The following is a 9,794-nucleotide window of genomic DNA, read 5'->3' as shown; positions in this document are numbered from 1 at the left end:
AAAAGTTTGCAAAAATAAATTCTAAACTTATAACTATGTTATAGTTAAACTCAGCTTTTCTGAATTTTAAAGTTGACAAATTATTATAAGGCATAGTAGGATTGTAATTTCTTCTTGGGACCATCTTCTGTTAAAAAGTATGCATGTCTTTTTCCACTGATGATCAAGTTTCCTGCTATTCAGTCTTTGTCAATGTTTACTCAAATAGGTAAATTTATTGATCTCGTAAGTCTTCCTGAAAATATTTTTCAGTTGCTGTATATGGTTCTCCTTGTGCCAGACTTAAAAAATTTAGAGGAAAAATTACATAGATAGAAAATCAATTGGAGGTAATTGTTTTATTTTTCAGTAACTAAGTTTTAAGTGTCCATTGCACTCTTTCAACTGTTGTCTATCCTTGTAGGTTGTATGGAATTCCTTTTATATGCTTTATCTGTAACTCATTACAAAGATTGCAAAGTTGTTCTGGTGTAGGGTAGTCCATTATTTGTCTTGACAGTATTAATAATTTCTGTAACAGAAAGGCATTATAATAAAAAGGAACAAACTGGGACTGGAGAGATAGCATGAAGGTAAGGCATTTGCTTTGCATGCAGAAGGACAGTGGTTCGAATTCTGGCATCCCATATGGTCCTCCAAGCCTGCCAGGAGCGATTCCTTATTTATCCAAAAGTAACCCCTGTGTGCTGCCAGGTGTGACCCAAAAACCAAAAAAAAAAAAAGGAACATACTGCTTTAGCTCTCTTTGAACTCATGGGGACTACCCATATAAAATGAGAATAAGTGTCAATAACTACATGCAGTTATGGTTTCTTTGGGAAGAAATTAATGTGAGTCACACCCATTTGGATAATTTGTCTTTAGACCTTAAGGGTTAGCTCCTGCCACATAAGTTTTACAATAAAGAGGAGCACAAGTCAAATAGCTCCAAACAATATGTCTGGCTTGTCTTAGTGGGAAGAGATATTGTACATTAAAGCAACAGGCATTTGCATCTAGAGAATTATGTTCTTCCACCAATGATGTAAATATTGGCACTGCCAAGTGATCAGCTAATTCATTTTCCTAAAGTCAATGGACCAGGGAAACCATAATGAGATCTTATATGCATGATGAAAATAGGCTCTGAGTGCATTTATAGCATGGCTTGCAGTTGTTGAAACAAACATTGAACCACAGGGTTGTGGGAGATTATGGAAACAGTGAAAATTCTTAGGAAAAGGCTAACTACATATACTGAATCACTTACTATGTTACATGGGTCTGACATGTGATAATAGATAAATTATGGTGGCAAGTTCTACTTGTTATGCATAGTTGTAATTGGTGCACACTGTTGTAATTAGGGATAGACCAATGATACTACCTTTCCCTGAATATTAGCCATCAATATAAAACATAGGTACATCTGGAATAGGAGAGGTGCGAATGATGGAAGAAATTATAAAAGGAGTCCTTCTGAAATACCGATTTTTTTCTGCTGGATGATGTGGGGAAAGTTCTCTTGATAAGTCATCCAAAGCTCTTTGCAGAACTTCACTGAGAGATAATATTGAGTCAACTTCTTTTTTATGTATTGGCAGGACTATGATATCAGAGTTATATCCCAATAAAGTGTGAGTACATAGCTTATTTTTGATTATTAAAATAGCTATTAGTTACAGATTTGGTACAATAGTGAGATGTTTATTTTGTAAAGAAATCCATTTCAATGGTCCTGATAACTTAACAATGGTAGCTGTCAGTGATTGAGGTTTTGCAAAAAGTAAAAGCCATACCTTTTTTCTGGGTGTAAACCAAGTAAGATGGGATTTCTGGAGGTGATCCATAAAAAAGTCAAATTCCTTCTGAGGCTCTGCATTTAATTATCTTGGGTTATTCAGGGAAGAGTCTTCTAGGAGTGAGAAAAAACTACTTAGTTCTGAGTTAAGAATAGCGATCCAGCTATACCACTCCTAGGAATATACCCTAGGAACACAAAAATACAATACAAAAATTCCTTCCTCACACCTATATTTATTGCAGCACTATTTACAATAGCCAGACTCTGGAAACAACCAAGATGCCCTTCAACAGATGAGTGGCTAAAGAAACTGTGGTATATATACACAATGGAATATTATGCAGGTGTCAGGAGAGATGAAGTCATGAAATTTTCCTATACATGAATGTACATGGAAACTATTATGCTGAGTGAAATAAGTCAGAGGGAGAGAGACACAGAATAGTCTAGCTTATCTATGAGTTTTAAGAAAAATGAAAGACATTTTTAACAGTATCTCAGAGACAAGAGAGATGAGGGCTGGTAGGTGCAGCTCATGACATGAAGCTCACCACATAGAGTGATGAGTGCAGTTAGAGAAGTAACTATACTGAAAACTATCATAACAATGTGAATCAATGAGGGAAGTAGAAAGCCTGTCTCGAGTACTAGTGTGGAGGGGTGGGGAGGAGGGAGATCTGGGAAATTGGTGGTGGGAATCTTGCACTGGTGAAGGGAAGTGTTCTTTACATGACTGTAATCATACAACTACAATCATATTTGTTATCACGGTGTTTAAATAAAGGTAATAAAAAAGAATAGCAAGGTATAGATTGAGCCGATTAATATTTACCAGCAGCTTCTGAAAACCATTGAGTGTTTTTTTTTTTTTTTTGGTTTTTGGGCCACACCCGGCGTTGCTCAGGGGTTACTCCTGGCTCCACGCTCAAAAATAGCTCCTGGCAGGCATGGGGGACCATATGGGACACTGGGATTCGAACCAACCACCTTTAGTCCTGGATCGGCTGCTTGCAAGGCAAACACCGCTGTGCTATCTCTCCAGGCCCGTGTGTTTTGTTTTTTTATGAATGAAAGACTTTTACTAGAAAAAAAAAAAAAAACAAGGAAAAGGAGTAGTCTCTAAGAAGAGAAGGCTACTCCATAGGGCCTTCAGTGTCCTGGTGGTGATTTTGTCCTTCTCAATGATGTGAACAATGACCCCCATGCTCGACATGGCATCACGGTCCCTGGCATTCAGTATGGCCTATGAAATGTTCTTAAACAGGTGCTCTGGGTCCATTTCAGGCTCCCAGAGGGACTTACACATTCCCATACATTTCTCTGCACAGCTGTCACTGATCATGAAGTCGTTGATCACCATGGGGCAGCCAATGAAGTCTAGAGAGCAGATAAAGGGCTCAAAAGATCTTCGGGTCCAGCCCAGCAATGACTGTTTCAGTCATTGAACCACTTCTCATACAAGTCACTGAGCCACTTCTCATACAAGAGGTTGGCCACCATGCTCAAGATGGAGTAAAGCTTGATCTGTCGCCCTTCCTTCAGTTTGTACAGATTCAGTCAGAACTTAAGAAGCTGGGCAATAAGGCCCAGAGAGATAGCATGGAGGTAAGGTATTTGCCTTTCATGCAGGAGGTCATTGGTTTGAATCCCGGTGTCCCATATGGTCCCCCGTGCCTGCCAGGAGCAATTTCTTTGCCTGGATCCAGGAATAACCCCTGAGCACTGCCGAGTGTGACCCAAAAACCATAAAAAAAAGAAGCTGGGCAATGGTCTGGATGTCAGTGGCAAGCCCAGCTAGGCTGATGTATAGTCTATCACCCATGGGAAAGATCTTCTGGAAGTTCGTGGTCACCATCTGGGCCTGGATTCTGAAGCGCCTGTTGACAGCAATGGCCACACAGTTCTTGCCCTTCGTGGCCATGGTGGCCCCTCCATTATAGGACATAATAGACATGATTGCAGTGTCTGGGACCCACAATCACTGTGAATGCTGCCAAGCTGCTCAGACTACACTTGTACACTAATTGGGTGTTTAAAAGTCTTTTCAGCATAAAATTTTCTGAGGATGTACCATAATGTGCTTGAGAATATAACATAGATATTCGTACAGAGGCAGCATCTGAATCTTTTCTGTTGCAAATTGTAATCCAGTTTCTGGCAGATTTGTCATGATATCCTCATATAGACTTTGACGCTTTCTCTTATTGGAATATGCTATCAAAATATCACCCATGTAGTGGATAACATAAGCATTAGGAAATCTGGCATAGGAAGGACATAGAGCTAAATCAGCAAAATACTGGCACATAGTAGGTGAATAGTCATTCTCTGAGGTAAAACATTCCACAAAAATCTGTGCATAGGTGCCTTACTATTTAAAGAAGGAATGGGAAATGCAAATTATTTACAATCATCTGGCTGAATGGCTATAGCATAAAAACAGTCTTTAATGTCTATCACAACCAGGTAACAATTTTTTGAAATCATTACAGGAGAAGGAAGGCTAAGTTGGAAGGTTTCATTGGGATCATTGTAGCATTTACAATACATAAGTCAATCAACAGCCACCATTTACATGATTTTGGGTAGTACAAAAACAGGATAATTCCGTTCTGAAAATGATGTTTCTATATGCCCCGATTTTAATTGTTCCTCTCTAAATTTATAAGTGCCCTTAGCTTTATTTCATTGAGGTAATGCTGAAGAGTCCACAAAGAATGGTTAAACTTCCACTGAATATGTGGTGGTGGTGGTGCTGTACCTCAATGACCCCAATTAATAAAATGTGAGTCATCTGAATTATGGACTAGAGAAGTGGCAGGTGAAATTATGGGAGGAGGAATTCTGAACTCAGCACTCCATTGATCGTGTAGCTCCCGACTCCATTAATTCAGGGGCACAGGAGCCACATTAGGTTGGAACTTAGCTATATTTCCTTCAGTGGTAATGACTTTCAGCCATATAACACTCTATCAGATAGAAGAAGGCACATTTCTGATTCCTTGCAATCCATAAAGTATCTCCTGCAGAGTCCTATTATGTGGTCAGTATCAGGTGGAGATGATAGAGAAATCTGTACCTGTAATGACTCCGTAGCCACCAGAGTGATCCAGGAAAGAGAATGGCCAGAGAGAGGGGGATAAAAACATTATTGCTTTTTATTTTCATACATCTCCTGAAGTCTACTCAGAAAGTTAAAGTGAGAGAGAGATCACTAGCCTGTTATAGAGTGAGGCTACAGAGTGAGGAGGAAGAGAAGGCCTGTAGCTCTGGGCTCAAGAGAGAGAATGAGATAGGAATAAAGACAGAGCAAGCATTAGCTTGCTGATGCTTTATCTCAGGACCAGGCCTGGCTGGATGGAGGGTCTGGGCCTCCAACACCCAGCAAGGCAGCAGGCTCTGCTCTGGTATTAATCTCGACTTCCCAACTGGCAGGATTTTTACCTTTTTATAGTTAGGTCAGTTGCCATTTACAGAGGGGCATGATCACCCCTTAAAGGCACAATGACTAATTCCCTTAAATATTCAACATTTCCCCATTTTATGTTTGTTAAACTAATAATAATATATAAACAAAGTATACTGTTCAGATAAGTCCAATCTAAAGTTATCCTCTATATTGGTTCATAAGTTATCCTTTATATTGTTCATATATCTGAAGAGTTATCTTCAGCAGTCAGTGGAGATCAGTCAGGTGATGGTCTTCTGCAAATCTTCTAGCCAGTATGGTTGTCAGTTACATTTCTGCTTCTCTTGAGTGCTATTTTGAAAGCTCCAGAGCAGAGACAAAGTGTAGGAAATAAATGAAACAATGTTTATGTAGGAAATAAATAGTAACTTCTTAATTTTCTATAAAATCTATGCCTATTCTAAGAAAGTGAACAATTCTGCTCCTTTAGGTAATGGGTCAGAGAAACCTTTCATGATGACAAGGGACATTGTGGGTTTGTCAGAGCTTCTCACGTTTTATTTTCTATCTATCTAAAGAGCAAATATTTTCTATTTTAAAAATCTATTTTGAAATTCTCTTTTGCTCATTTTCTATCATCTTTTTTCTTTTGCTCTCTTTTTTCTATTTAAAATATATATTTTGCTCATTTTCCATGTCTAGATCTCTTTTTTCACCTCTCATTTGTCTTACTCATTTCTCTTTTATTTATATCTCTATTTTTTATTTCTCTCAGTATTCTTTCTATTACTCATGTCTTTGTCTTTGTGAGGTCTCCTCTTTCAGGTCCTTGCAAAATTCACCTGTTCAGGGCACCATCTGCCAAAGCCCACCTAGGGACGCCAAATGTCCCTGGACATTTTCACTTGGACAAATTGCACCTGGACCACTGCCTGAGTGGTCTGAGACACAGAGAGCTGCCAGAGAGATAGGGAGTTAAAAACAATCATTGCATTTTATTTCTGTATACCTCCTGAATATTGCCTGGGGGTTAGAAAGAGAGAGCTCAGGCTAGAAAGCTAGGAGGAGGAGGAGGCCTGTAGCTTCTAGCCAATCTGTGGAGGCCTGTAGTTCTGGGATAGAAGGAGAGAATAAGAATAAGGCCCCCCGGGTGGGGGCCTGGGCACTACCCCCCACAGAGGGCTAGTAGGCTTTGCTCCCATATTAACCTGAACCCCCCAACTGACAGAAGTTTACCTGTTTATAATTAGGGCAGTTATCAGTTACAGGAGACATGTCCCAGTACAGGGGGCATGTCCAGTCCAATTGCTGTTACAGGGGGGTGTCATCACCTCTTAGAGGCACATTGACTAATTTCCTGAAATTCATCAAATATCCTCCAATCATGGGGTGATCAGAGTAACTAGGCATAACAAATAGGAGAAGCAAGAGTTATGCAATGTATTCTCTCTTGTTGTTTGGGGTTTTTAGGTTTTTGTTTGTTTGTTTTTGTTTTGAGGCCACACCTGGCAGTGCTCAGAATTCCTGGGTCTGAACTCAGAAATCACTCCTGGCAGGCTCAAGGAACCATATGGGATGCCAGGGGTGGGATCTGGGTCGGTCCTGGGTTGGCCATTTGCAAGGCAAATGCCCTATTGCTGTGCTACTGCTCCAGCCCCTGCTTCTCCCTTTTTAAATGTACAAACCATAGGGACCATTATCACAATTATCAGTTTTCCCTCATAGTCAGAGTTCATTATACCTATGTGAACATTAATGCCCTTGCTTGTTAAGCTGCTTTTTCCCCAAAACAGATTTACTGTGCCTGGCAGTATCAACCCCTTTATACATAAATGTATGTTATATGGGCATTGTGCTGGAGTCACAGTTATGTCACTCAGGCAATGGATGTCCAGGGAAGCACTTCCTGCAGTGGCTGGATATAATGAGATTATGAGTTATAGGTCTGCATGACTTGTGGCCCCAGAATTTGTGGGTCCTGGGATAGGCCCCTGCCCAGTTTCCTAACATTTGTTGATTAGTAGAGAAGTCTCTTACTCACTGATTCCCTACATTGCATCATGGGCATGGTCTGGGTGGTGGTTTCCAGAGGGTGGGGCTAGAGAGGGCCCTACATTCTTTCCAATAAATGTCTGAATTTACCACAGTTGAAATATCTACCCCAGGTTTGTGAGGTCTGGGTTATCTGTTTACATTCCTTGTAGAACGGTAATCTCTTGCCTAGTGATTACTTCTGGGACACTTTAGGTAAGTTCCAGGTGGTAGCCTTGAAAACTCATGGTTAGGCAGAGCTCTGTAATCTTTTCACTTATATTCTGGTCATCTAGCTTGCCTCTGAATCAAGTAGGTCTCAGGGCATTTATTTGTGCCTGATGGAATATGGAACTAAAGTTCTGGCATGCTTTTAGAAAGCCCATTACTGGGGCCCAAGTGATGGTGCTAGAGGTAAGGCATCTCCCTTGCAAATAGTAGCCTAGAATAGACCATGATTCAATTCCCCAGTGTCCCATATGGTCCCTTAAGCCAGGAGTAATTTCTGAGCACATAGCCAGGAGTAACCCTGAGCATAAATGCATGTGGCCCAGAAACAAAAACAAAAAACAAAAGCCTGTTACATCTTCCCTCTCTTGTTGGCCTGAGGATGAACTGACAGTCCTCATTTGCATTTTTGAGTACCAGCTGTTTAATCAAGTGGTCCTGGACTTCTTTTCCCTTCACCTGCCTCTGAATTGCTTCAGACAGCTTGCTAATGAACTGGCAAATAGTTCAGTCACCCCTTGGTATATTTTAATAAAACTGCCATTAAACTATTAGTCAGCATCATTCTTCTCCCACTCACCCAACTCTATTTCTAGCACATAAGTTAGGATCGTGCAAGGTAGAGTAGCCTGCTTTTTTTTTTACCTCTCATATTTTCCTCCAAGAGCCTGTTTAGTATTATTCTAATCCAGGATGGCCTCCTACCTGATCTTCCCTGATGAATTAAATAATTAATAATGGGGCTGGATGGTGAAGGATTTCTCTCTGCCATCCCAGGCCACGTGGCTCTGCAACCCCCATTCAGCCGGCGGGTCCCAGGTTAGGTGAACGGTGGAATCAGATTCATCCAGAGACAGACATCAGGAAGCATCAACTTTATTCATCCCTATTCACCACATGTGTGTGGCTACTCATAACCTTTCAAGCATTGCTATTCTTAGCCCTGCATCTTAACTTCTTTCAGCCATCTCCCTTTGGCCTCCATCCTGGTCAAAGACCAAAAGAGGCAGAGACCCAGAAGCCAGAGCGCCCAGCAGGGCCGAGCCCTAATCCCCTGGCTCAAGGGTTTATCTACCTATTCCAAGACCCCTCCCAGGAATGGACGGGGTCTTGCAGGTAAGGTCACACCTAATATTCAGTTCCCAAGACCCCTCCCAGAAATGGGCGGGTCTCAGATAGGTACACCTAAATCCAGGGTGGAGTTACACTTCCTAAATTATGTAATTTAACCTTTGCCTCATTGTTGAACTACATCTACCATTTTAAGTATTGTGATGGGCTCAGCAATACTTTGGCCATAGTCTGAAAGTCTTGTGGGTTCTAAAGTGTGTTCTTGCTCTAGTATGACAGGTACTTGGTGGCGCAAGAGGTAAGGTGCCTGCCTTGCCTGCGCTAGCCTTGGACGGACCACAGTTCGATCCCCCGGTGTCCCATATGGTCCCCCAAGCCAGAAGCAACTTCTGAGCGCATAGCCAGGAGTAGCCCCTGAGTGTTACCGGGTGTGGCCCAAAAACTAAAAAAAAAAAAAAGAAATATGGATATTACTCAAAAAATTAGAAATTGAGCTTCCATATGACCCAGAAATATGACTCCTAGGAATATACCCTAAAAATTCAAAAACACAATGTAGGGGCAAGAGATAGTATGAAGGTAGGGTGTTTGCCTTGCATGCAGAAGGATGGTGGTTCAAATCCTGACATCCCATATGGTCCCCCGAGCCTGCCAGGAGTAATTTTTGAGCATAGAGCCAGGAGTAACCCCTGAGCGCTTCTGGGTGTGACCCAAAAACCAAAAAAAAACCCACAAAGTAGAAAAGCCCTCTGCATTCCTATGTTCATTCTTATATTCACAATATCCAAATTCTGGGGAAAAAAACCAAGTGGCTGAGAACAGATGAGTAGCTAAAGAAACTGACACACTATGTAGCTGTTAGGAAAAATAAAGTCATGGAATTTGCTTATACTTGGATGGATGTGGAGATTATTATGCTGTGTGAAATTAGTCAGAGGAATAGACATAGAATAATTGCACTCATTTGTTTGATAGCAAAAAAGATAGTATGGTAATAATATCCAGAGACATCAGAGACAAGTGCACCAAGACTAGTCCATGGTAGGAAACCTGCTACAAATAGTGGGAGAATGCAGTTAGGTTAGAGAAGGGACCACTGTGACAATAATAGTTGGATATGATCACTCTGGGCAAGAACTGGGTAGTGAATGGAGATAAAGATAATATGCATGAGGCCCCTTCAGTAAAAATATTGCAAACCAATACAATAAATAAAAATATTGCAAACCACAGTGTTCAAATGGAAAAAATGAAAAGAGAAAGAAAGAGACA

The 9,794-nt window shown here is 40.9% G+C and overlaps 1 pseudogene; it reads right to left on the bottom strand.

Moving 5' to 3' along the window:
* Nucleotides 1-1,379: 1,379 nt before the first annotated feature.
* Nucleotides 1,380-3,767, bottom strand: LOC125998854 (proteasome subunit beta type-3-like; annotated as a pseudogene).
* Between the last annotated feature and the right edge of the window lie 6,027 nt (nt 3,768-9,794).

This window comes from Suncus etruscus, chromosome X (assembly GCF_024139225.1).
Source record: "Suncus etruscus isolate mSunEtr1 chromosome X, mSunEtr1.pri.cur, whole genome shotgun sequence".
Classification (NCBI taxonomy): domain Eukaryota; kingdom Metazoa; phylum Chordata; class Mammalia; order Eulipotyphla; family Soricidae; genus Suncus; species Suncus etruscus.
Note: the sequence above shows the minus strand (reverse complement) of the source record. Positions and strands in the feature narration are given on the sequence as shown.